Below are 9,790 nucleotides of genomic sequence, written 5' to 3'. Positions count from 1 at the left end.
TCAAGGTTCAGCTTTCTTGCAAACTAAAATACTCACAATTCCAAGTGTGACAGAAGAGACGACCTCTGAGAATCCCACAGGACAATACAGGCGCCCAAGCTGTTCATGGAGTGACAGGGCTTCTGTCAAATTGACACAGTTGCCCTGTGTCATGTATTTCCCATCCTGTTTCAGTACTTCCATTGAGAGGTCAAGAATCAGTCTGAGAAACTTCCATGTGGAATCTTCTGGAGATGCAGAGATTGGAACTGCTATCAAATCATTTATCACATCATCAAACTCTCTCTTCAGCCCTAGAATACAGTCTTCTGTTAGGACCTGAGAGCAGTCTCCTTTAAGATTGTCTCAGTCGTCGCCACATGTTTTTCGCATGTATTTCTTACATCCATCGACCACCATTTGGTCAATCTCTACCACAGTGACCATTTTTGGTTTCAGTTTGACACTTTCACATAATATGCCCCCATCTCCGCCCCCTGGAATCAGTGCGTCTTTGCCTCTGTAGTCTTTTCCACTGCCACGATAGCCTGGGTATACCCACATCACTCTCTGCCAGATTAACATCCCCGCCAAGATGAGAATATTCCCAAATTGCTTCGAGTGTAGAATTTTAATCTCTGATAAGGTGAATCTTCATCATACACCACTTCATCTATGTCATACTCAATCAGGCAACCATTATCAGTGGGCCAGTATCTGTCCATGGCTCCTCCTCAAACAATGGGCGGGAATCGCTTCCCCCACCCAGTACTGTCCTCAGTTCTTTCATTCTTCTACTTTGTTCAAAAGACGATCAACTTCTTGGCCTTGTAAATCACCATCATAACTCTGAAGGCCCAACACCACCAATCCATGTGGGTAAATGCTCAAATTGGCAAAGCTGCCATTTTTGTTTATGTAGGTCGCTAAATAACCATGGTCTTGCCAGCTGTGTAGACTCTGTCATCTAAAAGGAGACCTTTTAGAATGGTCTCACCATAAGCTTTGATGCTGAGCATGAAGTTGAGCGTGCTGTGCCATGCTGTTGCAAGAGTGAGGCGAGGCCCTGCCCTGCCTGGGGGAGGTGGCCGCGGGAGACTGGGAGGCTGCAGGACAGGCTGCAGCCAGTGGGGAGTGTCCACCTATTTACATTTTTAAAGGAGTAGCTTCAAAATTAATCCTGGGGGGGGAAATTCTAGGGTAATGCTTAAACAGATGGTTCTCTCCAAAGATCACCCTTGTTGTGATAGGTGATTCAGTTAAGAGTCATCTACTATAAAAATTTCAACACAAGACAGGTTTGGGAATTTCAAAGCAGACATTAACAAGCATTAGTTGGGAAAATGAAAGACTAGTAACCCAGGTCATGAAAAGAGTGAATGGGGTTGGACTAAGTCTCTAGGCGCTTTAGAAACCCTGGGTATAGGGGCACCTGGGTGGCTCAGATGGTTAAGCATCTGCCTTCGTCTCAGGTCATGATCCCCAGGGTCCTGGGATCGAACCCCACATCAGGCTCCTGGCTCAGCGGAGAGCCTGCTTCTCCCTCTCCCTCTGCCTCTCCCCCTGCTCATGCTCTCTCTACGTATCTCTGTGTCTCAAATGAATAAATAAAATCTTAAAAAAAAAGAAAGAAAGAAAGAAAGAAACCCAGGGTATATAGCTCAATCAATTAGGATGAAATGAGGCAAGAAGACAAGTTCCTAATAATAGTGCTTTGTTAATCTGGTCACTGAGCACTTTTTTAAAGCTATTAGCCATCTACAGAAACACCGCACCTCTGTGGGTTCGCTCTATCTTGTGAAGACAGCGAAGAGCCTCATACTTAAAAGACAGACTAGTCCTAGGTTTAAGCATGATTTGTTTTACAAAAAGCTCTACTAGGTATCTACATGCCACACATTAACCAGCTTTATTCAATACCATTAGGGAAAAGGCTAAGCCAATTTGTCTAACCTAACTATTTTTAGTGAAAATACTGTGTTTGCTTAAGGCTGAAATCAAACATTTGGGTGTCCTGAAAACAAGCAAATCAGAAAAAAAAAATTAAGAGGTTTAGATCCATCACATAGTCTAAATCATGACTATTAGTAACTTTGAGGGTGAGCCAAAGGAAAAAAATATATTCTCTTTTGAAGATTCAAACTTCAACCAATTCAAGTGATAACCTTGTTGATTTCTGTTAACATTAATAGGCACATAATGATAAGACTAGCAGACGAGAGTCCAAATCTTGACTCCTCCCCTGATAATTCTGTGTGATCTAATGCCTGTGCCTCAGTTTTCTGAGATATGTAATAGCACCTACCCTACAAGGTAATTCTGCAAACTAAGATGGTAGACATAAATTGTGCATAGCTCCATGCCTGATGCTCACTAAATGTTAGTTATCAGCTCATAAGATTGTGACAAACACAGTAAAGGAATGGCTAATAGTATTATGTAATTTTAGTTGTTACTACTTCTCCATATATGATCCATTCATTATACAAGGTTTTGAGCACTCATGCTCTCTAATGCAAGTACAGTGTTTCATGGTTGGTACCTTGAGTAGGCGGGCCAATAAAGTTACATGAAATCTTCAAACCAACATTACAGCCATTTGACCACTGCAAGACTGCAAGCATACTTATCCAGCGCAAACGTTCATAAATCAAACATCCAAGTCTGTACTGAATCATTTACACTTAGGTGATCCAATAATTATAAAAAGCAATAAATAGCATGTATAGTTTCTAAAGAATTATTTTTTAAAATCAGATACCTAGGGTTTATGAAACCATAGTTTCATTTAGGTGGCGTATACAACTTCTAGAAAATTTTTCGTTGCTTGGAATTCTTTACCTTTTTTTTTTTTAAGATTTATTTATTTACTTGACAGTGACACAGCGAGAGAGGGAACACAAGCAGGGGGAGTGGCAGAGGAAGAAGCAGGCTTCCCGCCGATCAGGGAGCCCAATGTGAGGCTCGATCCCAGGACCCTGGGATCATGACCTGAGCTGAAGGCAGACTTAACGACTGAGCCACCCAGGCGTCCCATGGAATTCCTTACCTTCTAATGGGAAGAATCAAACTCCATCAGATGAATGAGAATATTTACCTGGGTTAAGAAAAGAGTGTATTACAAGCAATGTTTATCAATAAACTTGAACTAATCTTATAAAATGTCCTACGAATTACAATTCTGCAAGTGGACCGGAAGGGCTGGCTCTCACAGTGTGTGTGGGATATACACTAAGTGTGGATAATGCATGAAATGGACTAAAATCTGAAGACTAAGTTCCTTACTCTGTTGTCTACTTGCTGATTGACTTCTGAACTAATCCTTTTTTCCTTCATCAAATATGAGAAACTATAATAAAGACTTTTTATGAGAATGATTAGAGATTAGTTTTTTAAATGCAGTTTTACCAGACTGATTTATGTTAGTAGTGACCTCCTGACCAATTAGAGTGGTCCTTTTCTCTTTCTTGCCGATTTCATTCACAACAAACAAACAAAACAATAAGATACAGGTCATTTGTTACTTAGATCAGAAAGGGAAAATGTCTATACTATATATACTAAGTACATGAAGAATGAAAAATTAAGTGTGGTTTTTAAAATGTGAATTCCAGGGGCGCCTGGGTGGCTCAGTCATTAAGCGTCTGCCTTCGGCTCAGGTCATGATCCCAGGGTCCTGGGATCGAGCCCCGCATCGGGCTCCCTGCTCCGCGGGAAGCCTGCTTCTCCCTCTCCCATTCCCCCTGCTTGTATTCCCTCTTTCGCTGTGTCTCTCTGTCAAATAAATAAATAAAATCTTTTTAAAAATTAAAATAAAATAAATAAATAAATAAAATAAAATGTGAATTCCATGGCTAAAATTAACAACACAGGAGACAACAGGTGTTGGCAAGGATGTGGAGAAAGGAGAACCCTCTTGCACTGTTGGTGGAAATGCAAACTGGTGCAGCCACTGTGGAAAACAGTATGGAGTTCCCTCAAAAAAATAGAAGTATTACCCTACGACCCAGCAATTGCCCAAGTAGATATTTACCCAAAAGATACAAAAATACTGATTCAAAGGGATACATGCACCCTGAAGTTTATAAGCAGCATTATCAACAATAGCCAAACTATGGAAAGAGCCCAAATATCCATCGACTGATGAATAAAGAAGATGTGGTATATATACACAATGGAATATTACTCAACTATCAAAAAGAATGAATGAAATCTTGCCATTTGCAATGACTTGGATGGAGCTACAGTGTAATATGCTAAGCAAAATAAATCAGTCAAAGAAAGAAAAATACCATATGATTTCACGCATGTGTGGAATTTAAGAAACAATACAGATTAACATATGGGAAGGGGGAAAAAAGAGAGAGAGGGAAACAATCCATAAGAGACTCTTTTTTTTAATTTTATTTTATTATGTTATGTTAATCACCATTCATTACATCATTAGTTTTTGATGTAGTGTTCCATGATTCATTGTTTGCATATAACACCCAGTGCTCCATGCAGAACGTGCCCTCTTTAATACCCACCACCAGGCTAACCCATCCTCCCACCCCCCTCCCCTCCAGAACCCTCAGTTTGTTTCTCAGAGTCCATAGTCTCTCATGGTTCGTCTCCATAGGAGACTCTTCATGATAGAGAACAAACTGAAGGTTTATGGAGGGAGGTGGGTGGGGGATGGGCTAAATGGGTGATGGGTATTAAAGAGGACACTGTGATGAGCTCTGAGTGTTATATGTAAGTGATGAATCACTGAATTCTACTCCTGAAACCAATATTGCACTGTATGTTAACTAGAATTTAAATAAAAATTTAAGGGAAAAAAAAGGTAAATTCCATTCTGTAGGATTAAGGTCTAGAAGACTACCAGGAAAGTTAGAAGACTGGTAATATACCTAAATCCTAATACACATGGGAAGTTTTGAAAATTTCAAAAGAAAATAAGCAAGGCTTAGGGTGCCTGGGTGGCACAGCCAGTTGAGCAACTGGCTCTTGGTTTTGGCTCAGGTCCATGATCTCAGGGTTGTGGGATCAAACCCCGCCTCAGGCTCCGTGCTCAGTGTGGAGTCTGCTGAAGACTCTCTCTCCCTCTCCCTCTGCCTCTCCCCACTCTCCACGCACACACTCACTCTCTCTCTCTAATAAATAAATAAATCTTAAAAAAAAAAAAAAACAGAAAAGAAGCAAGCCTTGGTTCAACTTTATCTTCAAAAAGAACTTACGTAAGTGCACTCAGTGAGTAGAAAGCCCCGGTTCACAGCTAGAAGTCATTTTTCTGTTGATATTATGATATGGTGGGACAATTCTGCCTCTGTGCAGAAACAATGGTACCGCGGAATAAGATGGAGATAGGGAGATAGCCATTTAGCAAAACGAGAAATACTCCACAGTGATTCTCATTGAAATTTATGGAGCCCATCTCTAAACACTGACCATCATACAGACAGCTCAGGCTCATCTCCTGTATTCTTCTTTACAGAGCATCTTAATTTTGTATGGCCTGTGGGGGATTTTTTTTGGGGGGGGGTGTTTAATGAACGCTGAAACAATAAAGAATTTCGAAAGCAAAGCCATCTTGTGGACTGTAGCTTCAGGTTTAAGTAATCACTGCTTTCCTTGTTTTACTGTATTTTGATGAGAGCCAACATTCTAATTACAGTCCAGCATCTCTTGTTCAGCAGGCGGTGCCAATCACACCCCATTATATATTGATGTGCAGTAAGTGCCCGTTAGGGGTTGCTGCAATCACAACCCTAATTTTCCACTCACGCTCCATCCACGTCAGCGCTCCCGTCTCCAGAGGTAAGAGCAGCTGTACTCTCTGTACTCATTAACCCAGCTGCCCTTGACATTTGTTCCTCTTTTTTTTTTTTTTTTTTTTTTTTTATGTCGCAAATTCTCTACTAAAGGAAAGACTTTCAGCCTGGGGTTTTTTTTTCCCCTGCATTGATTATTTCAGCTGTTTTTCAGGATCTGCCTTGGCATCTAAAATAGTACTCTCACATTTCACACACTGAGATTCAAAATTCCAAACAGAAGACCTGCACGTGACTGTGATTTGATGCATTAGGATGGCCGGTGGTGGGCACTGAGGGGAATGTTGGTCCAGAGAGCTTCACTCATTGATCTGAATTTGGCTTTAAACGCATTAGAAATTTGTTTCTTCTTGATATTACCAACTGCCTAAAAACCTGAAGCGTTCAGTTATGTAGGATTTTTTTTACCCTTTGTGATTCTCGTTTTTGAGGAGCTTAGTTTTGATGGGTTCCCACCCTGCTCTGACTCTCCTTTAGCTCTGCAAATGTCTCTTCGTGAGCCGATAGCTTATATTAATTACACTGTATCTTCATCATTCCCGTGTGCAGCAGGACTCCAATGGCTAGCGTCTTGCATCTGAAATGAAAGAAATGGGGAAGAGATATTTGCATTTTTATATCCTCATATAGCAAAGGACCGGCCTCTCCTACCTCAGTCCCCCAAACACCTCCCACAGCTCATTATTTATCCTCCACAGTCTTTTTTTTTTTTTACATAAGGCACAATAATATTGCACTTTATTGATTCTAAAATGTACTCCCCCCGAACTTTAGCATCTCTGGATAAAGAGTGGGGTTGTTCAGTCAATGGCATGTCACAGTTACCAGCATTTTTCTTAGTGTAAAAACAAAATAAGGATTGATAAAACCTGGTGAATCCTTTGTATGAAATTCAGTAAAAATTGGTAGTGTTTACCGAAGTCTCACCATGTCCCAATTATTATTTTAAGTGCTCCCCCCTCATTTTGATCCTCCACAGAAACCCTATGAACAGGGACCATTCTTAGCTCTCTTTCACAGAAACTGAATCTCAGAAAGATGAAGGGGCCCAGTAAGTGACAGAGCCAGGCTTTGAACGCAGGTCTGTGTGAGGCCGGGCCTGTTCTTCCCTGTGTCGCACTACACACCTTCTCCTCCAGCCAAGCCTGCCCTCAGAAGAGGATCATTTGATTTGATCGTCAGCGTTCTTCCTTCCAAGGAGTTTTGCAAAGATAAAGTTCTAAGTATAGAATATTAATCACGCAAAGTAAAATAGCTTAGGAAGTATTTTAATTTATTCAATAACACGAATCAACTTTTTTCTGGATTTAACCGGGATACAAAAATTCCTAGAACTCAGTCCCTACCTTCAAGGGCTCACAGTCTAGTGTGAGAGGCAGACATCCAGGCAATAATATCAACCACGGGGAAAGTTCTAGAGCAGGGACAAGTACCAGGGACGTCCAGTACAAGGACACCTCCCAGCTCAGGGTGAAGAGGCTGTGAGGCAGTTTTGCAGGCCCAGACCACCACCCCACCCCAGCCTGCAGAAGATTCAACCGGAAAAGTGCAGGTGAGGGTGGCAGGGGTGCGGGAACACTGCCCCCAGCCCTGCCCTCACTGGGCACTGTCTGGGGGCATTCCAGGACCACTGTGCATGGGGCCCCAGGGCCGCCCCTCCAACCAGAGGAGCCAAGCTTGGGCAAACATCCACAGCTTTTTCTCAGGCCCCTGGTTTCAGCTTTAACTACTAATATATCAGCTCTTGTGACTGCACGTGACTTTTTTTTTTAAGATTTTATTTATTTATTTGAGAAAGAGAGCACAGGTATTGGGGGAGGGCTGGGGAGAGGGACAGGGAGAAGGAGAAGCAGACTCCCCGCAGAGCAGGGAGCCCTATGTGGGACTTGATCCCAGGACCCGGGAACCATGACCTGAGCTGAAAGCAGACACTTAACCGACCAAGCCACCCAGGTGCCCTGCAAGTGACTTTTTATGACCTACGACTGACTTTACAAGCTACAGGACCTGCCTAAGATCATCTCCAGTGGCAGGAAAAAAAAGCTCAGAGAGTGGGTTTGAAGGAACAATGAAACAGATAAAATTAAGTCGCTTTATGATTCCACCGAATCAAACCCAATTCACTGAATGAAAAGATTATGAGCAAAAATAGGGAGAGAAAAGAAAAGATGGCACATAGCGTGGTCGTTGTGGCTGGGCTGTCAGTAAACAGCTATTGGGACTTGAGCTGCAAGCATTATGCCAAGCCTGGTATATGCGAGGAGGGACAACCCAGGCATGAGTTGCTCCCTCACGGGGCTTAAAGTGTCAAGACAAGTAACCACCCACAAAAATATAAGGAGAAATTATAATTGCTAGAAAGGAGAAGTCCCTGTGCTTATAAAGAGAGGACATGGGGGAGGGAAGGAAAGGCCTCTCTGAGAAAACCAGGGCTGAGCTGAGAAACCCAGGATGAGGACACCTGAGGCAGAGGGTAAGGGAGGCCCACCCAGGACACACATGCCATTGGGTGGGGGAGGCAGGAAGGGCAGGGCCCCCAGGACAGGACCCCCAGGGTGCCAGGCCTGGGGACTCCAGCTCCTGGGCTGTTTCCTTGGTGCCAAGGGATCTCCCTAATCTTTCCATGGAGAATCGTGGCCTGCAGGTTTGTATACTGTGCCGGGTCTAGTGACTGAGTATATTCATCTTTTCTCCCCGCTCTGGTTTTCTCCACAAGTCTTTCTCCTACGAAGATACTGGTAAGAGCAACATTGCCTGGGACACTCTCAGCAATATTTGTAAATCTGATAGGTAATGTGCTTGCATATTTTCCAGTGCATATACTTAGTATTACTTTATCATTTTGTTCTTCCTCCCCATACTGTTGAGCACTGTTGAATGAGACCTTGTAGTTTAGTAAAGAGATAAGACACTGCACGACATGATTCTATGGGAGTGTCCAGAAGGAGCTTGCATCTCAGCTGGGAGGCCAGGAAAGATGGCAACTGGCTTTTAGGGACAAACATGGTTGATTTCACATTTGCAAGCTCTGATTTAAGTCAGAATAAAAAGCTACACGAAATGAGTTAAAAGGGGTCTGCTCTCTGGCTCTCAAACAATTAGTTGAAAGGCTCGTAGTTTGAAAATAATTCACAGCCCCCTCATCTTTTAAGCCTATGCTACTCAAACTACAACCCAGGGACCAGTTTCTGTTCTGTTCTGCACATTGTTTGTAACCAGTCTGCAATGAGATAAGTACAGAAACAAAGTGAGCATTTAGAACTTTTATGGCAATTCGGCAGAATTGTTCTATGTCTGCTGAATTAAAAGAAAAAGAAAGAAAGAAGGAAGGAATTGAGCTTGGGTTTTGTATGTCTTTGGAGATTTTTTACTTATTTTTATTTATTTTTTTTTTTTTTAAGATTTTATTTATTTATTTGACAGAGAGAGACACAGCGAGAGAGGGAACACAAGCAGGGGGAGTGGGAGAGGGAGAAGCAGGCTTCCCGCGGAGCAGGGAGCCCGATGTGGGGCTCGATCCCAAGACCCTGGGATCGTTACCTGAGCTGAAGGCAGACGCTTAACGACTGAGCCACCCAGGCGCCCCTGGAGGTTTTTTTAAGTTGAATTTTTCTATTTATTTTATTATTATTTGTACAAATACTGATCCACAATGGATTTAAGACAAAGCCGGCATTCCACACAGGTGTTCTGAGACTCCTTGTTCAGAGTCACTCAGGGGGCCTCAAAGGCACTCCACTCAAAAGAACAGGCAGTTCGGGGGCACCTGGGTGGCTCAGTCGTTAAGCGTCTGCCTTCAGCTCAGGTCATGATCCCAGGGTCCTGGGATCGAGCCCCGCATCAGGCTCCCTGCTCCGCGGGAAGCCTGCTTCTCCCTCTCCCACTCCTCCTGCTTGTGTTCCCTCTCTCACTGTGTATCTCTCTGTCAAATAAATAAATAAAATCTTAAAAAAAAAAAAAAAAGAACAGGCAATGTTTGACTCCTTAGGCATATG

The 9,790-nt window shown here is 42.7% G+C and overlaps 1 pseudogene; it reads right to left on the bottom strand.

Moving 5' to 3' along the window:
- Positions 1–9,790, bottom strand: part of LOC110578821 — an 11,397-nt pseudogene continuing 1,607 nt past the window's right edge.

Source organism: Neomonachus schauinslandi, chromosome 4 (assembly GCF_002201575.2).
Source record: "Neomonachus schauinslandi chromosome 4, ASM220157v2, whole genome shotgun sequence".
NCBI lineage: Eukaryota > Metazoa > Chordata > Mammalia > Carnivora > Phocidae > Neomonachus > Neomonachus schauinslandi.
Note: the sequence above shows the minus strand (reverse complement) of the source record. Positions and strands in the feature narration are given on the sequence as shown.